The sequence below is a fragment of the Macrobrachium rosenbergii genome, chromosome 47 (genome assembly GCF_040412425.1).
Source record: "Macrobrachium rosenbergii isolate ZJJX-2024 chromosome 47, ASM4041242v1, whole genome shotgun sequence".
NCBI lineage: Eukaryota > Metazoa > Arthropoda > Malacostraca > Decapoda > Palaemonidae > Macrobrachium > Macrobrachium rosenbergii.
In genome coordinates, this window is record NC_089787.1 from 34,566,764 (window position 1) to 34,585,623 (window position 18,860).

Below are 18,860 nucleotides of genomic sequence, written 5' to 3' on the forward strand. Positions count from 1 at the left end.
ACAGTGTCTGTGTGTGAAAAAAGTATGGGGGGGGGGTGGAAATAGGGCAGGGAAGCGGGGATAGGGGTAGGAATGAGGGGAATGGAACGGTGGGGAGGAAGATGACGGGGGAAGGGGGGAGGTTAGGGGCCACACCGTAGATTTTCGGGCGGCTCTTAAACCCTTCAAATCCAAAAGTTTCTCTCCTCCACCATTCCGTTCTTTTCCCCGAATTCCGGGGAAACTTCGCGAAAGAAAAGCGGCCGAGTAAAACAGTATCCGCGAGGCACCTAATTAAACATCAGGGGGGGATTTTCAAAAGATACGGAACACTTAAACTTCTGGCTCGATTTCTTTCTTTGCGTCTCATTATCGGACTTTTCTTCACGCCGTTCTCTCTCCTACCTTCTAATTATCTCGCCTTTTTACTTCGGGGCTGAAATCTCAATGGCACGATTTCTTATGCAATAGCGACGGATATTTTATAAAGTCTCTCTCGTCCGCGAGAAAAGTGAAGACGCATTAGACATCATCTTTCTTTGTATTTAGATAACTACTGTCTTCTTTTCATTCTTACAATTCCAATTCATTTCATCTTTAATAATTTGGTTAAGGATCTTGTAGACGTGCTCATGAATATTAAAGGAATGCTTTCACAAGATATCTCGAACTGCTAGATAATACAATTGAGGTCATTTTTTTTCGTCTGTAAGGACCTTTCTTGGAATTTATTAAAAAATGAATGAGGATCTTGAGGACGGTAGCCGTCAGTGAGACTTTGTGTATATCTTTCTTGTATGAAATTCCTACTTAAAGACGAAGCACATCTGGCGTTTATTTTCTTAAGACAAAACTTCCCAAATTTCCTTTATCACTTCCAGTCTCTAAGATGTGAGGAGCGTTGGTTCGAAACGATAGTTGCCACAAGGATATCATGATTCACTAGATATGTGTGTATATGTACATATGTAATTTTTTTATCACACTGGAGTTGCTGGATAAGGTCTGTGTCTTAAATGTATCGCGACCCTTTTTAGTACCAATCCATTTATCACCTATAAATTCCCCTTCGGTGATAATTCCCATCGGGATACTCCCTCTAAAGGTAGCGTGAATTTGATATTAATGATTCACTAGACATTTGTAGCTTCATGATTATATACGTATGTATGCATAAGTGTATTTATGTGCATATAATATATCACACTGGAGTTGCTGGATATATATATATATCATTATAAATTCCCTTCGTATATATATATATATATATATATATATATATATATATATATATATATATATATATATATACATATATATATATATATATATATTAATGTGTGGATATTTCAATGTCGATTGATAACTAGCTATGAAATATTTATGACACTGGTAAAATATGTGCCATACAGGAATTATATAGTGCAGTGAAAAACAATAAATAAAGGTACGGAGAAAGAGTCGACGAACACATTCCTTTAGATAAATTGTCTTCTCGAGGATGATCTAATACGAACTGTTATCCGAAAAGGAGATTAGGAGCCTGTGTAGTCTACTGATTTTTAGGCTTAAGGAGGCTTTGCCCTTATCGGGAGGGAGAATTAGCACGAGACGTGATCTCTCTCTCTCTCTCTCTCTCTCTCTCTCTCTCTCTCTCTCTCTCTCTCTCTCTCTCTCTCTCTCTCTTCCTTTAAAGAAATAAATGAACGGGATTCACTCGAGCGCCTTGAAGATCTGAACGGTCTTTGAACTGTTACTTTTGATTTTGTGATTTACATATTTTGATAAATATTCATAACTGAAAGGGAGAAATCTCTCTCTCTCTCTCTCTCTCTCTCTCTCTCTCTCTCTCTCTCTCTCTCTCTCTCTCTTCTTTTCTTTTTTCTTATTCTTCTTCTTGTTAATTTTTATCCCTCCTCAGTGCCACCCTCTTGTTAATTTTTCTCTCTCTCTCTCTTCAGTTCTCTCTCTCATTTCATCTTATCTTATTTTTCAGGTCTGTCATTTTTTATCCCTCCTCAGTGCCAACATTATTCTCTCTCTCTCTCTCTCTCTCTCTCTCTCTCTCTCTCTCTCTCTCTCTCTCTCTCTCATTTCATCTTATCTTATTTTTCAGGTCTGTCATTTTTTTATCCCTCCCTCAGTGCCAACCTTATTCTCTCTCTCTCTCTCTCTCTCTCTCTCTCTCTCTCTCTCTCTCTCATTTCTTCTTATCTTCTTCTTTTTCTTCTTCTCTGTTGTTTTTTCTATCTCCTTTAATGCCGCCCTTTTCCTTTCCCATTCTTATTCTCAATGTCTGTGATTTCCTACCAGCGTCCCTCTCTCTTCTTATATTCGCATAGATTTTCAGCATAGATACATCCGCGCATTTTTGCCGAACTTATCAGACAACTGTATTGGAGTTCTCAAGTCTCCGTAGGGAATATTTGCATCTCCACCCTTGCGGTAGCACCGACCCTTTTCATCGTCGCGCTCTTGAATTCATTCTACCTCGTTCATTAACTCCACAAAGCGTCAATCAAACCGCCGTTTCAAAAAAAAAAAAAAAAAAAAAAAAAAACGCGTCGGCAAGACGGTGGTGTGAAAGAGGAATTCCGACGATCTCTCTCTGACGTGCGGAAATTGTTAGATAAGGTTAAGGCTTTGAAGTTAAATGAAAGATACCGATTTGAATTACGACAAGAATAAGTAGTTATGAAGAGGATAAAAATGAAGGTAGTAAAGTGTAAGAATAAATGGTTAAGTGGTAAAGATAAGCAGAAGTTTGAGAGAGATAGCAATGCGTTCAGGTTGAGATGTTTTAAAAATTAGATTGGAATGAATAAACCGACAGGTTTCAGACACGAGTAGGACGATGATAAAAGTATGAAAGGTGAAGATAAAAGAGGAAAAGTAAAATAATAAAATAAAGTAGTAAAGCGTAAGAATGAATGGCGACGAGGTCAAGATAAGCAGAAGGTCGAGAGGGAAGTCAATGTGGACAGGTTGAGATTTTGAAAAATGAGATTGGAATGAATAGACCGTCAGTTTATAGACATGAATAGAACGATAATAAAAGAGTGAAAGCTTTAGAAATTAAAGAGGAAAAACAAAAGGATAAAAATAAAGGTAAGAAAACGTAAGAATAAATCGGAATGTGGGCAGGTTGAGAGTTTGTAAATAAGAATGGAATGAGTAAGCCTTCTGGTTTCATGACGGTTCGGACGATAATAAAAGTATGAAACCTTTAGATTAAAGAGGAAAAGCAAAAGAAAAATAGAAAAGAGACACAGAAGAAGTTACAGAGAGAAAAAGCGAGAGACGGGTCGGGAAGGGGGAGACGTTTAAGTCTGCAGCTGCTGCTGCTACTACTACTACTACTGTAGCCTCTGGATGGCTGGCGGCTGGTCTGGACAAGAGAGGAGCGGAGCGCGGTCGACCTCCTCCCTGGCAGTTAGCTCAGTGTTAGTGTGGCGGCGGAGACTGAAGCACATCCCGCTAACACCTCCGCGCCGAACCACCACGTTTTGGAAAAAACCGATGGTTTTGGTTGTCCCGCTCAAACTTTGTGTTTCTTACGCATGAAAAGGTATTAAACATGGTGTTCGCTCCTAGAGACGTTGTTGTGTAGTTTGGTATATCGAGTAGGATTAAAGTTCTCTTGAGTTGTTTGGTTCGCAAGGAAATTCATGCCAGAATTGAGTTCTCCCTAGGATATAAAAAAAAAAAAGTGATTGAAAAGTTTTGGAAAACGGTATTTTTGACAGTTGGCCCTGATAGCCTCCCTTCTTAGCAGAGTTGTCCGACTGAAAACTTTCAATGATTAAAGTTCCACGATAGGATAGTTTTAAGAACTTTGTAGTTGTTATTAACTGGTTTTATCTTGTTGAGGCTACTGTCGATACTCACTTACCAAAAGGAAAATAATAAAGAGGAAATTACTGAAACCGTATTAAAGCAATAAATTTCAAGAACAACAGTAAATGAGTGACACTTGAGATTCAGTTTGGGTCTTACTTACTCTGTGCTTGTGGAAAGCCGAAGAAGGATACCACAACTTCTCCCTCAAGGTCTTCTGCCTTCAAAGGTCAGTCGAGCAAAGTGTTTCCAGAGGATTTTGTAAAGAATATTCCTTATACTTTTTCTTGGCGTCTCATGAAAAACCTTTGAAACTTTCTTTTTTCTCTCTCTTTTTAGATGCAGTCTTGGGATTTAATCGGGCGATCGTATTTTCAGATAAATATGCAAAACATGCTTGAGAGTTAGGTGCGCGCTAACAATATCATTAGACTTGCAAATTGTCAGTATAAATGTTATATATACATCACTGAAGAGAATGGAATTGATCTCCATACATAAGAACTTTTATGTATGTTTGTATGTATGTATGTTTGTATGCATGTATGCACGTATGTTTGTATGCATGTATGTATGTATATAATAAGTGAAGAAAAGGAAACAAGTAATCAGTTGCTCCATGTAAGAGTCATTCGCATTTATTTTCTCTATTTTATTCATGTTTGAGTCTTTGTATTTCTTGCATAAAACATGCAGTCATAAGCAGCATATGTGTAACTATTTAAGTAAACGAGTTACTTACTTTTTACACTTTTTTATTTTATTTTCCAAATTTTATCCAGGTCATTGTGGCGATTCTTGCATCTTTTAGTTACTTGGTCACCGAGAATTGACGTCATATGAATCATCGTGTAGTTGTTCTTTTAAGAACATGTGTATGTAAATTTTTTCTTCTTTTAAGTCATTTGCATAATAAGCAGTTATACTAACATATGCATAATGCTGTATATTTTTTTGCCTTATTGATTTCTTCTTTCCTATAGATATTTTACTTTATTAAGTTATATACATTTTGAAAATGTCACTGAGTAACTGTGTTTTTACATAATTTCATTCATGGTGTATTATGAATCGTAACTAATCATAACCATATTTTATATTACTTTGTAGGGATTATATTTATTTATTCATTTACTGAATATGCAAGAATATTATAATAGCTTCTTGAATTTTTCAGTTTCATTTCTTTGGTGACATGGTCTTTTTTTTTTTTAAGTCTATGAACTTTTCATTTAAAGACATCGTTTGCTTTTATAGACATTAAACCTAAGTTGGATTATAAATCGTGGGGGTGAGTTTATTCATATAATTATTTTACCCAGAGGTAACTGGCAATTTCACTGAAAACAAAATTTATTCAGGTTTCTCTCATTGTCGTCTGTTCATTCTTAAAAGTGTGTATAGTGCTCTTGAACATTTTGAATGCAGTGCTTTTCCATTAATTTTTCGTAGCATCCACTTACTTAAAACCACTTTTTAATTTATAGGGCGCTCAGAAACTTTTAGTTGATGTTAGTTATTCCTCGATATTTCTGTTTGGTATTCTTTTTATTTGCTTTATTTTTATGGCAAGATTTTCTCGAAGGGTTCCTGGTAAAACCGTTCAGGGCTGATTGCGTCATTTGAGAAATGTAATAAAAGATAGCTCTCCACATCGGAGTTGTAATGTTAAAGTGATATTGACGTTTCAGAAAGCAATTTACCTCACTTAATAAACTTGTACCTTACACTCTCAGTGCATTCCAAAGAAATGGTTTAACTTTTGAAAATGATCAGCTTTTTTTTTGAAACAAAACCTTTTAACTGTGAATCAGATAATGCATTTATGAAGAGTTAAAATGAACAAGATGAGATGAAAATTGTTTTTTTTTTTTTGTATTTTGAAAGTTCCTTTCTATCATTTATATGGACAGAATGTATCATATATAGGAATTACGTAAATGCATGTGGTTTTAGCAACAATGCAGACATTAAGCGACATATATATTGCATATACACCTATATTCATTCTCATTTGCATAGTTCTATTTACTTTATAAACTAATTATACTCGTACAATTTCCAAAAGTTTATTTGAAACGTAGAGACAGATATATGTTTTAAAAATGTTTGAAGGAATATCCATGCAAAGATTATATATATATATATATATATATATATATATATATATATATATATATATATATATATATATATATATATATACATATATATATTTATATATATACACACATATTCTCTTCTTGCAAATTCTTCTTGTTATCTCATATCAGTAACTTATTGATATCCACCCTGAATCACTCTTGTAACTTGCGAGTCGACCATTATACTGAAACAAAAACAAACTTCTACAGTTATATCACTTTGTTAGAATGTCGAGTGATAACTTTTCGAGAGCTAAATGCAGGAGTTCAACGTTGACGAAACTTGTGGTGTTGTTGGTAATTAAATTAAGGGTTTTACTTTCTTTAAGGAAATCCCTTTACTTCGCTACTTTTGAAGTCGTGTTGAAAATTGTAGTTGCCCCGTGAGTTTAAAGGAAAGATGCACCGTTGGAAGACTTTTTTTTTTTTTTTTTAGTTTTGTAAAAGGATTTTGAGTGCGTGGATCGATTTACATAAAACTTAACCCGCTCCAGCCTAATGTAAACCTCGCGAATGCTGTAGAAATTGATGTACAGAGTGTGATATAGTCAATAATTAGACTACCAAGTCTGTACTTAGCTCCTATATTACTACCTTAGTATGTTCAGGATAAATATTTGATGAAATACTGTATAGTGGTAGAGGACCTCTACATAATTAACCATCTTTTTACATCATTTGAAATAATGTTTTAGGTTCCTGATGAGACTTAAGTTTCAGAGAGGATTCAAAACATTTTATTCCTAATTATGTTTCAGGGAACGAATTAGTTTAAAGAAAACATTTAGGTTAAGAATTCTGGAGGGTCAGTGATTCCTTCCAGACTAAAACGGTTCAGGGAAGACACTATATTTTCTGCAAAAGAATGATTGCGAATTATTCCATAGTCAAGATAGTGACCGAGAGATAGATTTGTTTATATTGTTATTTCAGTTTGTTTCATGTTGTCATGTGTTGTTATGGCTGGCAACTCATTTCAGTAATTTTAGTTTTCTACGTAGCTTTTACTTGATAAACGTCTTAACGTTCAATAGCATAATTGGCTTCTCCTTTTCAATTTTAGAGCGAAAGGATTGCATTTAAAGGTAGAGATTAAAAAAAAATGTCTTTTAAACCCGAACATGGAAAAAGATCCTGTAAATTGTCATATATTAGAATAATAAAGTTCAAAAGATTAGGTGAGAGAAATACAGCATCACTCGTACAGGAGTAACTGATGTTGACTTATACCTGTGTGTGACAGGATAAAGATTGACATGAAACCTCTGACAACACAGGAGCTTTTAGATCGAAATGTAAGAGTGGCAAAAGAGACCTCGTTTAAAGACAAGGAATGATGCAACATCTCTTCGATCTGAAACATGTGGAAGTTTTGTCTCGGGCACGAGGAATGATATTTCAACGTTTGAATTAAAATCCTGAAAATTCAAGTAGACCGTTGCTTTTTACATTTGAATTTTAGGTAGGAAAGACATGCAGAATTTACCATGATGATTTAATATGAGACTGCATTGGGAGTTAAAGAGGCACATGAAAAAATTAAAGACAGAAAAAAATATGACAGATTACAAACACCATAACAGCTTTAACTTCCAAAACTTAGAAATAAATTCCCACTTTATATCGTTATTAAATAATCCTAGATATGAGTTTTAGTGAAATAATTTTGATTCTGTTTAAATTGCTTTTTATGTCTGTGTCGCGATGAACTATATGAATACGTTATATTTTTATACTCATTGTATCATTTGTTATATATCGTAAGTTATGCTCAGGAACTCAGTCGTATTTCATGCTCTTGTCTTCAGTTGTGTCTTTAATGATGACAGTTTTGAAAATGGAAGAGGATGAAAAATCTAAGTTTAAAGAAATGGTGATAGATTTAAAGAAATAAGTTTATGGTAGTCATACCACGTTTTTAATCCACAACTTCTCCTTTTACTTATTGTTCTGTAATGTCTAAATGTATAGATTTGCTATTGTCTTCATACGCAGAATAAAGCTTTGTATCCTTTCTCAAACTGCATTTGTTTCCTCGGGAAAAGCTCTTGTGCCAAGACAACGTAAAATTTGTTTCCCTTCATGTCCGCTGTGGCAAATTCGCTTTCTGACAGCTACCGGCGTCCCGAGCGAGGTATCAAATTCTTAGGCGAAAAGTTGGGTAAAACATGAAATTATACACTCGTCGAAAGGTGAGACATTCATTTCTTCATTTCTCCCCGCCCAGAGGTTCACACATTTGTCATACCAACGACGCTGGCAATTTCGAAAGTTCCTGCTGTATAAACACGTAAGCCCGTTCAGTACACAATAGCCGTAGGTTTTTGCATTTTGATGAAATATTGTACTTCGGAAGTTTCACTTCGTAGGTTATGCACATTCAACATTCAGTATGTAAAGTTTTCCTTTCGCGTCGAGAAGTATGAGATGCTGAAAGTTCGAGCGAGAAAGGAGTGCAGATTCAGCACTCGATAGTCGAAGTTTGCGAGGAGAAAAATGGAATGTGCCGATATGTCTCGTGCGATATTACACCTGCGCATGAAGGTTATGATGTGCTGCTGAAGCAATAGATTAGAGCGGGTTTTCTTCTGTAATATCTTTGGAATATGAAACAGTGGCATAAATATGTTGCCTCCTGTGTGTAATGTAATACAGGGTCGGAATTCACTTTTATTTCCCGTATTTATTAGAACCTGTACTCAAATTTGTGTCATATACCCATTTCGAGTTTGAATCGTTCGTTCTTCATTTTTGTTTTTTTATTACACAGGTATGTGATTATGGTTTTGTATTCAATGTTATCAGTGTATGGGTTTTGAATGACCATAGGAGTTATATGTCCCAGAGGTTATTTTATAAAACCCAGTGTATTGCATTACTTTATAATCTACAAGTGCAGATACTATTGACGCCAAAAAACTTACACAGATGAAAATGTCAGCTTTTCATAACAAATATTGCAATAACATGTTTCCATTTGCTCAGTACCTAACAATTATTCAACCACATGATTTTAACCAGACGTTGATGAAGAAGTCCGTACTGATATATTTGTATTAGTTAATAAGATGATTTACTTTTTATCTCTGAGAGATGTGACGATACCTATAATCAACAAATAGCTTGTTATATAAAATTGATCCACAGATAGTTTTCCTTAATCTTTCTGAGCTTAAGTCAGTCACGTTGACCAGATATCAATGAATCACGAGCACCAGTAGGTAAGACCTCCTTCTCATCACACTGCTACGAAGCAGAACCAATCAGAATCCATCGCCAATGGATTGGCGTGAGTCAAACTTCGCTGCCGAACTGAAACTAATCGCTGACACATGTGCTTGAATTTTAACTATGCTGGAAGCCAACTGGACGTTCCAAGGGTCTTTAACAAGCAAACTATTCATAACTTTGCTGATAACAGTTGTGGCACAGAGGGACGGGTGACGCACGAGGAAATACCGGCACGTAACTTTACTCATTGGGAGGCGAAGTTTCGTGGCACGAAAACTTAGGAAGGACCCTCACTGGGTCTTGATTGGAAGTCTCCGAGGGGGCCTCCTGGCGTTTCCGACGTGACGTCGTGTAGCTTATGGCTGACTGGGCTGTAAGAATATTAACCCCCGCCTCCCGTCCGAGATTCGACTCTTCCTCGGTCGGGATTGAAGCGACAATTAAGATGCCTTTTGGAGCCTCGAATTGAAAAGTTGAGTCCTGGGAAATTTTTTTTTTCAAGAAGTCTTCTTGACTTGGCTTTGTAAAATTTAACCTTTGCTAGTTACACTAAATTCCAGTTTATCTTAAAATGATTTTAATTACAAATAGAAACAGGGTATTTTAGGAATCTTAAAAGTGACATGCGACTCATAATACAGACTAAAATTCTTTTTAATAACATATAGGACTGACAGGAGGGTACCTGGCAATATTTTTTAAGAAGTCTTATAGACTGGGCTTTATGAAATTTTATCATTATCCGTTTTAGAAAATTGTGGATTTTCTTGATAGGTTTTAATTAAATCTACAAATAAGATATTTTAGAAATCTTCAGCTTGAAGTGAGACTCACAATCGCTAAAATTCTTTTAAAAAGACACAGGACCGACAGAAGGGCAGGAATTTTAACTCTTGAATACAATCATAAATTGCTTTGTGTTTATTAACTTAGTCATATTTGAAAATGGTAGAAGATAATGTGCTTTGGAAATCCTTTTAGTTGTAGATGAGACCAGATTACTGAGCAGTACTACTTTGAAAATTGAGATAGATACTCTGATGATTCATAAAAAATAGATAATTCGAAGCAAACGCTCTTTATGGTTCCGGGAAATAAGTGTAGAGCAGCAAGAAATGACTGAAAAATCGTTCTTTCTTGAAAAGCTGTCACTCAACAGGTATGCTTGCTTATAGAAATTCTTTGCAAATAAACCATTATTAAATAGTAGTTTTGTCAACAAAGATGGAAGGGTAACATTTTGATGTTGCTTTTGGTTAAACAGCCACGGATAAGAACAGTATGATAGAAATGAAATCAATATATCAAGAAATAAAAAAAAGTAATTCATAGCAACTAGCTGCACTTGATAAAAATCGAAAATGGACAAGCACCCGAAATAATATACAGAACCACGTCATTTCTCAATGATGGCAACGTAACGACGATGACAGGTTTACTGATAAAAATCAGAAATCGATAAACTGTACATAACAGTGAGGCACACCAGAAATCAACTCATAAAAGAAAAACAAAGGTTAAGCGACCCAATACGCTCATGAATTTCACTCAATCGACGTAACACTCTCTTACCCTGATTACCCGAACCAGGAGCGCATATTAATCCACAACTTGATAAGCAGCTGCCTTCCTGATGACTAGCGAGCAGAGTAAATTGTAGAACAGTATTAGCCCCAGCAGCCCGGCCTGGCCCATCAACACAACATTTACCGGCGGCAATTAATTGTATAATTGCAGTACGCAATACGTTTCCCACCGGGTATGTTTGCCTTCATTACAAAAGCAGGGGAAGATAAAGCCTCGCATTTGGAGGAAGATTTACGGGAACATTGCCGTGTTCATTCAAGCAAGGAAGATTTACGGGGAAGCATTGTCTTCAATTATTGAACAAACGATTTACGTTATAGAATATACATTCTTGAGATGAGATTTGGTAGTGATGATTTACGTGTTGTTTCGCTTTTCATTTTTCGTTGTTAGGTACTGATGAAAATGGTTTACGAAAATGACCTTCATGATAATGGCCATTAAATATTGTCTCTCCTAGTCGTCTGGGGGCATGGGCATTGGTCTAGCAACCTCACCCACCCCCAAAATCCATGTTTTATAAACCTTTGGTACACATGAGAGGTGTTGTGTAAATGGGAATAGGTCAAAATTGGTTCATATTCCTCTGCAGATATTGCTTGAACATTTTGTTTCAGGTGGAATAGCTAGGTATTTTAATACCTCTCTCTCTCTCTCTTTGGCTGTTCTCTCTCAAGTATCTCTCTCTCTATAAACTAATTTCTCCTCTTCTCTCTCTCTTTTTTCTCTCTCTCTCTCTCTGATCCTGGCTGTATCAACTATCAGGTTTCAGTATAAACGAACAGAAGAATAACTCTTCCTCCTTCACTCTCTCTCTTTTCTCTCTCTCTCTCTCTCTCTCTCTATCGTCCCTAAAATATCAAATATTTTCCAGGCATCAACGAAATAGACAAATAACTCTCTCTCTCTCTCTCTCTCTCTCTCTCTCTCTCTCTCTCTCTCTCTCTCTCTCTCTCTATCTAGTCGTCCCTAAAATATCAAATATTTCCCAGGCATCAACGAGTAGACGAATAATTCTCTCTCTCTCTCTCTCTCTCTCTCTCTCTCTCTCTCTCTCTCTCTCTCTCTCTCTCTCTCTCTCTCTCTCTCTCTCTCTCTTTCGTCCCTAAAATATCAAATATTTCCCAGGCATCAACGAGTAGACGAATGATTCTCTCTCTCTCTCTCTCTCTCTCTCTCTCTCTCTCTCTCTCTCTCTCTCTCTCCTCGACGGTACTTACAAAACTGTCTGTACAAAGACAATCGATGAAGAGCTGCCTTGTCCGTGCGCTTTGAAACCTGTTGACCTAAAAAATTCCCGCTCCACTTCCTCGCTACCAGTCGGGCATAGAATCATGTTTCAGAACTCGGCGCTGAAGGATTTGTGCACTCATGGTGGGTGCAGTCTTCTGAAAGGGAGTCGTTGGATATATTTGTATATGTATATATATAATATATATATATATATATATATATATATATATATATATATATATATATATATATATATATATATATATATATATATGTGTGTGTGTGTATGTATATATATTATTATTTGATGTGTTCTTTTTTTATTTTTCTGGATGTCTGAAGTAATTCTAGAGGTATTTCTGACAGGATTTCTCTCTCTCTCTCTCTCTCTCTCTCTCTCTCTCTCTCTCTCTCTCTCTCTCTCTCTCTCTCTCTTGTTGAATGAAAGGTTAAGATGCTGATAAAAGTTTGGGGTACTTTATGTAAGGGCAAGGGTCAGTGGAAGACGAGATCTTATTACTTTCTCTTGTATATGGCCATAAAAAGAGAGAGAGAGAGAGAGAGACACCTGCTACATCAATAGATCAAAGATTAGAGTCAGGGAAAACCGAATGTATAATAGAATTTCAAAACTTGGCTTTAGGCAAAGAGAAGCAGTTGCTACTCTCTCTCTCTCTCTCTCTCTCTCTCTCTCTCTCTTCATTTCCTCCACTATCATCAGAGTTATATGACTGATCCTAAGGGTTAAAAGTTACATCATCAAGGCATAACATTCTTTCATCATATTTTATACTGACCTAAAACAAGCACGGGCTCTTGCTCCAGGAACAGATGGTAATGCTATTAATATTTAGAATTAATAATTGTATTGAAAGTTATTCGCTGCAAAAAGAAAATGCTGTGATTTTATTTTATTTTTTTTAAATGCCTTCTTGGGGATTCTCATGCGTGTTAAACATTGATAAAGGTTTCTTGCAACAACATGGACTTGTTATACCTCTGGGTGAGTTCAAGTAAATTTAGGCATCCACATGTTTTATTTTTCAAGATGGATGAAAAAAGAATGCAAAGAAGAATGTTCTCTTAGGTCAAATCAAATACAAATTATACATACACACTCACACATTATACATATATATATATATATATATATATATATATATATATATATATATATATATATATATATATATACATATAAATACATAACACACATATGATGCTTATATGTATTATATAGCATATATATTGTTAGCTAGATATATTAGAAAAGGGTTAATACCTATTAATAACAAATAACCACCAGTGAGATAATAAAAAATTTATAGGGATTTGCTGTAATACTCATTAAAAGTATGCACTAAAAAAAGCTGACAGGTTTAAATACAAAAATTATTATGCATAGTAATGAAATCAACTGTCGGCCCAAATTTCCTCTTCAAAGCTGTGAAGGGAATGGATGGAAATTCCATAATCTTTTCTATTAACTTTACCGTCTTGTTCATATTATTTTGCATAATGAGTATTATATAATACTTTTTAGAATGTTCATTAGGAATGAAAGAAATTGACTGAAGTTTAATGTTACAATAAAAGAAATTTGGAAGGATATCACCAAAACATGTAAAATTATTTTTTCATTGTTGTAAAGTCTTTTAGTAGAACCCAGGATTTGAAAAGACATTATAAAACTGGTAGTGTCCAGGCAGGTTAAAAAAAAAGGTAATGGTTAAACAGTGAAAAAACAATGTGGGTTGTAAACAATAAGAACAGAGTAAGAAAATAGTTTTGGGCAAAAAAGCAACAGCAATCATCACCTAGACTGTTGCTGACAGAGAGCAACGAGAATCCTTTAAGAAATAGACTTTAAATTTATTTCAAACTTCAGAAATTAACTGTAGGTAGAACAAAACAATAATCGTATACAGAAATAATATGGGACTGGGTTCAAAACATTAAGAAAATGACATTTTGATGGAAATTTCTTAAATTTGAAAATCAGAAATAATATGGGACTGGGTTCAAAACATTAAGAAACCGACAATTTGATGGAAATGTCTTAAATTTATAAACCAATCTTAAAAAAAAAACTGACTTGAAATAATGACATGAACCCCCAACCTAGGAAACGCTCACCCTTCCAAGAGGAGCCTTCCGAAAGGTTGAGCCTCCCGGTATTAGTTTCCGACAATGGATAAAACGAAAAGATGAGCGCTGGAAAATGTCAGGGGCATTAATCACATTCGCTATCAGCAATATGTTGCGACCCGTGAAAGAGGGGGTGAGGGGTGGTTGGCTCGGAGCCAGATAAGGGATGTGAATTTCCCAGCTTGACGAAGCCAGTAATGATGCGTGTGCTTGGCACCGAGGAAGAATCTTCCTCGCGTTGGTTACGCGAGATAACCGGAAGTGATTAAATTGGGGGGTTTTTAAGGGTTTTCGATCAGTGCTTGAAATCTTCAGGATCGAACACCTCTCCCATGTTATGTTATATATACTATATACGAGTATATGTATGTATATGTGTATATATATATATATATATATATATATATATATATATATATATATATAGAGAGAGAGAGAGAGAGAGAGAGAGAGAGAGAGAGAGAGATACTATTTATATGTATAGGCTATGTGTGTGTGAATCAAAGTTCAGTGGTATGCAGATTTTTCTACCCACCACATTCGACCAATTATCAGGTACATGAATCGCCTTGTAGGTCCGTACAGTCATGGTGTATAATTCATTAAACGGGTCCCCACCCTTTCACCGCCCCTGCCCACCCCAGAAACTCCCCCTCCCCCACCATCTCAACTCCCCCGATCGATCTCAAGTCTCAATGGTGAGCCGAGGCTGTCAAGCATTAGGGAGGAACTATGTTTTGAGAGAGAGAGAGAGAGAGAGAGAGAGAGAGAGAGAGAGAGAGAGAGAGAGAGAGAGAAAGCTTTAAAAAATCACCCTTTGGTAAAAAAAAAATCGACATCGAATTATAAATGACGTTATTCAGTGTACCCTTGACATTTCTTCATTAAAGGAAAAAATTGCATTTTTATTTTTTTCAATTCAGCAGTTTTCAATATTGGCAGCGATTCCACTCCAATTTTCCTCCGAATTCCTTCTGGTCAAAGTTATTTAAAAAATCTCTCTCTGTCTCTGTATTTCTTTTCAGCTTCGTGTTTTTTGCAAGTCAGGGAGTATTCCTCCTCTTGTCTCGAAAGTTTCAATATTTTTTTTTTACGACGTTTGATAACTAAAATACGCTAGAATTATCCATATTTTGATTTCATACTATGAATGGGATGTGACTTCTGCGCCAGTGAAATTATTTTAAATTATTATTTTTTCACTGTCAGTTGTCACGTTTTTTCTCTAATATTTACTCAAATGTATATCGGCCATTGTAGGCAATATACATACTGCATACACACATATATATGTATGTGTGTGTATTTTTGTATGTATACTTGTATATATATATATATATATATACTATATATATATATATATATATATAATATATATATATAAAATATCTATATATATATACAATATGATGTATGTATATATACAGTATATATATACAGTATATATATACATATATATATACATATATATATATATATATATATATATATATATATATATATATATATATATATATTATATAAATATATATGTATATATATATATATATATATATATATATATATATATATATATATATATATATATATATACATACTGATGCATACATTTGGTATTTGTATATCTAAATTATTTATTTTTATCTTTTTTAATATTTGTTATGAATTTTCCTCTGTTATAGGCTATGTTTTTTTATTTGATATGTCGAAGTACTTTTGAAGTCATTCAAACTTCATTTTTTATCTATAGTTTACCTTATTTTTTTTTCATTTTCCATATTGAAATATATCATTTTGCATCAGTAATAGGATTATTTCTCTTCTACAAAATTGAGTGAGTTATTTTGACAATCGAGATTAATTCATTAACTCCAACTGTATGGAAATTCATTGTTATTCTGCCTTGTATACTAAAAATAATCAATTAAAAAAGTTTTTAGATCAAAATTATAGTTCATTTTTAACATGAATAGCTCAAAATTATTTTTCTCTCCTATATCAAAGTATCTTTAACGAATAAAATCCGGGTTTATATGCTGAATGAAATCAAAGTATATTGTATAAAAAATATTAATCTCTATCAATATATTTACATACTCGTTATATACACCAATAGCTTCATTATCCCTTATGTTTTTTTCCACGTAGCTTAAAAATGACACTACAGAAATACTTTTAATTCGTCAGGGTAAATGTTCACAATCATCAAGTTGACAGGAACCTATTATAAGTGGATCATAGAGAGATTAAGTCTTAGCTTTCCTAGAGAGTAACATATATGAAGTAGTCCGGACCACGATCGGGGTAATTTAAAAAAGTTTTCAGCACTATAAGATAAGTAGAATGAGATTATTAATCATTTCTCTACCTCGAAGAGGGAAATCAAATGAAAAAAGAGAATGAGTAATGAGGATATTTTCAGAGAGGAAAAAGAAGGAATGCTTTCTGCTATTTTAATTTACGACGAAAAGGAATTTGTTCAGTCAATAACCAACGCCACATTGATCAGCTTATCATCATCACTTGCAAAATATTATTTTTTTAAATTTTGGTAATTTTTTTTTTTATTTTGAAAATGAAAGTTCATAAATCTTATATAGACTCGGATTGTTTCGCTGATAAGAATAAAATCCATCTAAAATATAGGGTGAACGCAAAAGTTTTCAACATGAAATACAAATAAGTTTTAATAATTACATTTATTTCATCATCAGTTATACGAGTAACTTGCGAAGGAGCAAAATATCACAGTCCTTTATCCTTTATTCATATCTTTAAGAACGAAAACCTTGATGGAAAATGACCCATTTTTGCAGTTACCTAATAGGTGGATCAAGCTTACCGTGCGCCGTGTGTAACCCAAAGTACGTAATACCAATGGCTATTGCAGTATCCCTTCTGCCACCAGGTGGATTGCCTTCTGTCCTTTCCTTGTCGTTCGTTCCCTATATTGTTTCTTTTGGCCAAGTTGTCCAACTTTCTAAACTTTGTCTTGTCCCAGTTTCCAACCCTTCTGTTCAGGGCAATTTTCCTTCATATTTGCTCTTCCCCAACATTATATTCCTCTTTCCGTTCTTCGACATTCTCCTTTCAAATTTAATTTCTTCTGTCTTCTCGATTTCCTTTATTCTGTTCTGTTGTTTTTTTTTTAATTCTTCCGCTTTTCATCGTACCTCATTATCCTCGTTTCCTGCTGCCCTTCTTTTTTTTGGTGTCTCACCATTCACTTCTATCTCACCTTCCTTGCCTCTTTCCTTTCATCTCTCTCCTATTAATATCTCTCTTTCAGTGTTTAGCTACTCCCCTTTCTCTTTCTCATACACATCATCTTTCTTCCTTGCTTTCTCTCCACTTTCTCGCTGTTATATTATTCCTACCTTGTTCCCTTATTTTTCCTTTTTTCCAGTCTTCCACCCTGGTCCTTCCTCCTAATCCACATTTAATGAGCTGATATACGTTCAATGATATGGTTTATCAGTACCAAAGTAGTTCCTGTTATGATCTTCCCCTTGATTTTAAGATGGAATCTTGCTCATTGAGGCAACTGGCTCTGTTCTGTTCCACCACCAAATGAAAAATAAAATTGCTGGAAGAAGTCACCTGCGGTATCTGTCTTTTATTTATTTTGTTTTCATTTGTCTGTCTTCAACGAAACTGGTTGAATGATTTAGTAGAAAGATTTTTAAACTTATAAAAGTAATGTTCTTCAAAATACTTCTGTTTAAGTCAGTATGGTTTGTTTTGTGTGTGTGTGCGCGTGTGTGTGTTTGTGTGTGTGCGTGTGTGTATGTGTGTGTGAATTCTGAGCCTAATTAAGCGATCCAAACAAGCTGTTACGATGATTAGTTTTGGACAGTACATTTTTTAAAGGTTTTCTAAGTGTCAAGGTAACGAGTTTCATTCTTGTTTTCATAGCACACTATATAATTCTTTCCTGTCTTAGAATAAATATATTAAAAAGGAATTCTGATTCCTTCCTTAATTTAGACGAATTTTACCTAGAAGCTTAGCAAAGACTTTGATTTACGCGTTTTTTCTCCAATATGAATTAATTTCCTCTCCCAAAGGAACCTCATTTAAGGGGAGTGTGTAGAGGCAAAATTGGGAATATCCATCATCGATCACAAATATCGATTATTGATAACCTTCATTAGGGGAAGTTTATGTTAGATACATTGTAAGGCTGGATTCGCAAGAGTTTGGACAAGAGTTTGGTTGTTTCATCATGGGAGCATATTGTTGTTAAACATTATCAAATTTATTTTCTAACTCTTGAGTTATTAGTATATTAGTATATATATATATATATATATATATATATATATATATATATATATATATATATATATATATATATATATATATATATATATATATATATATATATATATATATATATATATATATATATATGTATGTATATGGAGTTTGATCTATTTAGATAAATCTCATTCATGTATCCAATTGGAAGAATTAATTGGTCGAGAAATGAGATCAGTTGAATAAATGGTAAAAAGGCTGGTGTATTGAAAATAAAATTGATCCAAGTACTTTAAAAGCGGTTTGATCCCGTGGAGAGAATGTGAGAAAATAGGTTGAAGGAGAGGAATCCAAGTACTTTGAAGTGGTTTGATCTCGTGGAGAGAATAGGAAAAGACAGGCTAAAGAAAAGGGTATATGTTATAAAACCAATACCTTAGA

The 18,860-nt window shown here is 34.4% G+C and overlaps 1 protein-coding gene across 1 annotated transcript in view; it reads left to right on the forward strand.

Moving 5' to 3' along the window:
* Positions 1-3,419: 3,419 nt before the first annotated feature.
* LOC136830757 (uncharacterized) overlaps positions 3,420-18,860 on the forward strand; it is a 612,586-nt gene continuing 597,145 nt past the window's right edge. The window contains exon 1 of the mRNA XM_067090627.1: positions 3,420-4,045. The gene's annotated coding sequence lies outside the window, so the exon portion shown is untranslated. The remainder of the gene's footprint in view (positions 4,046-18,860) is intronic.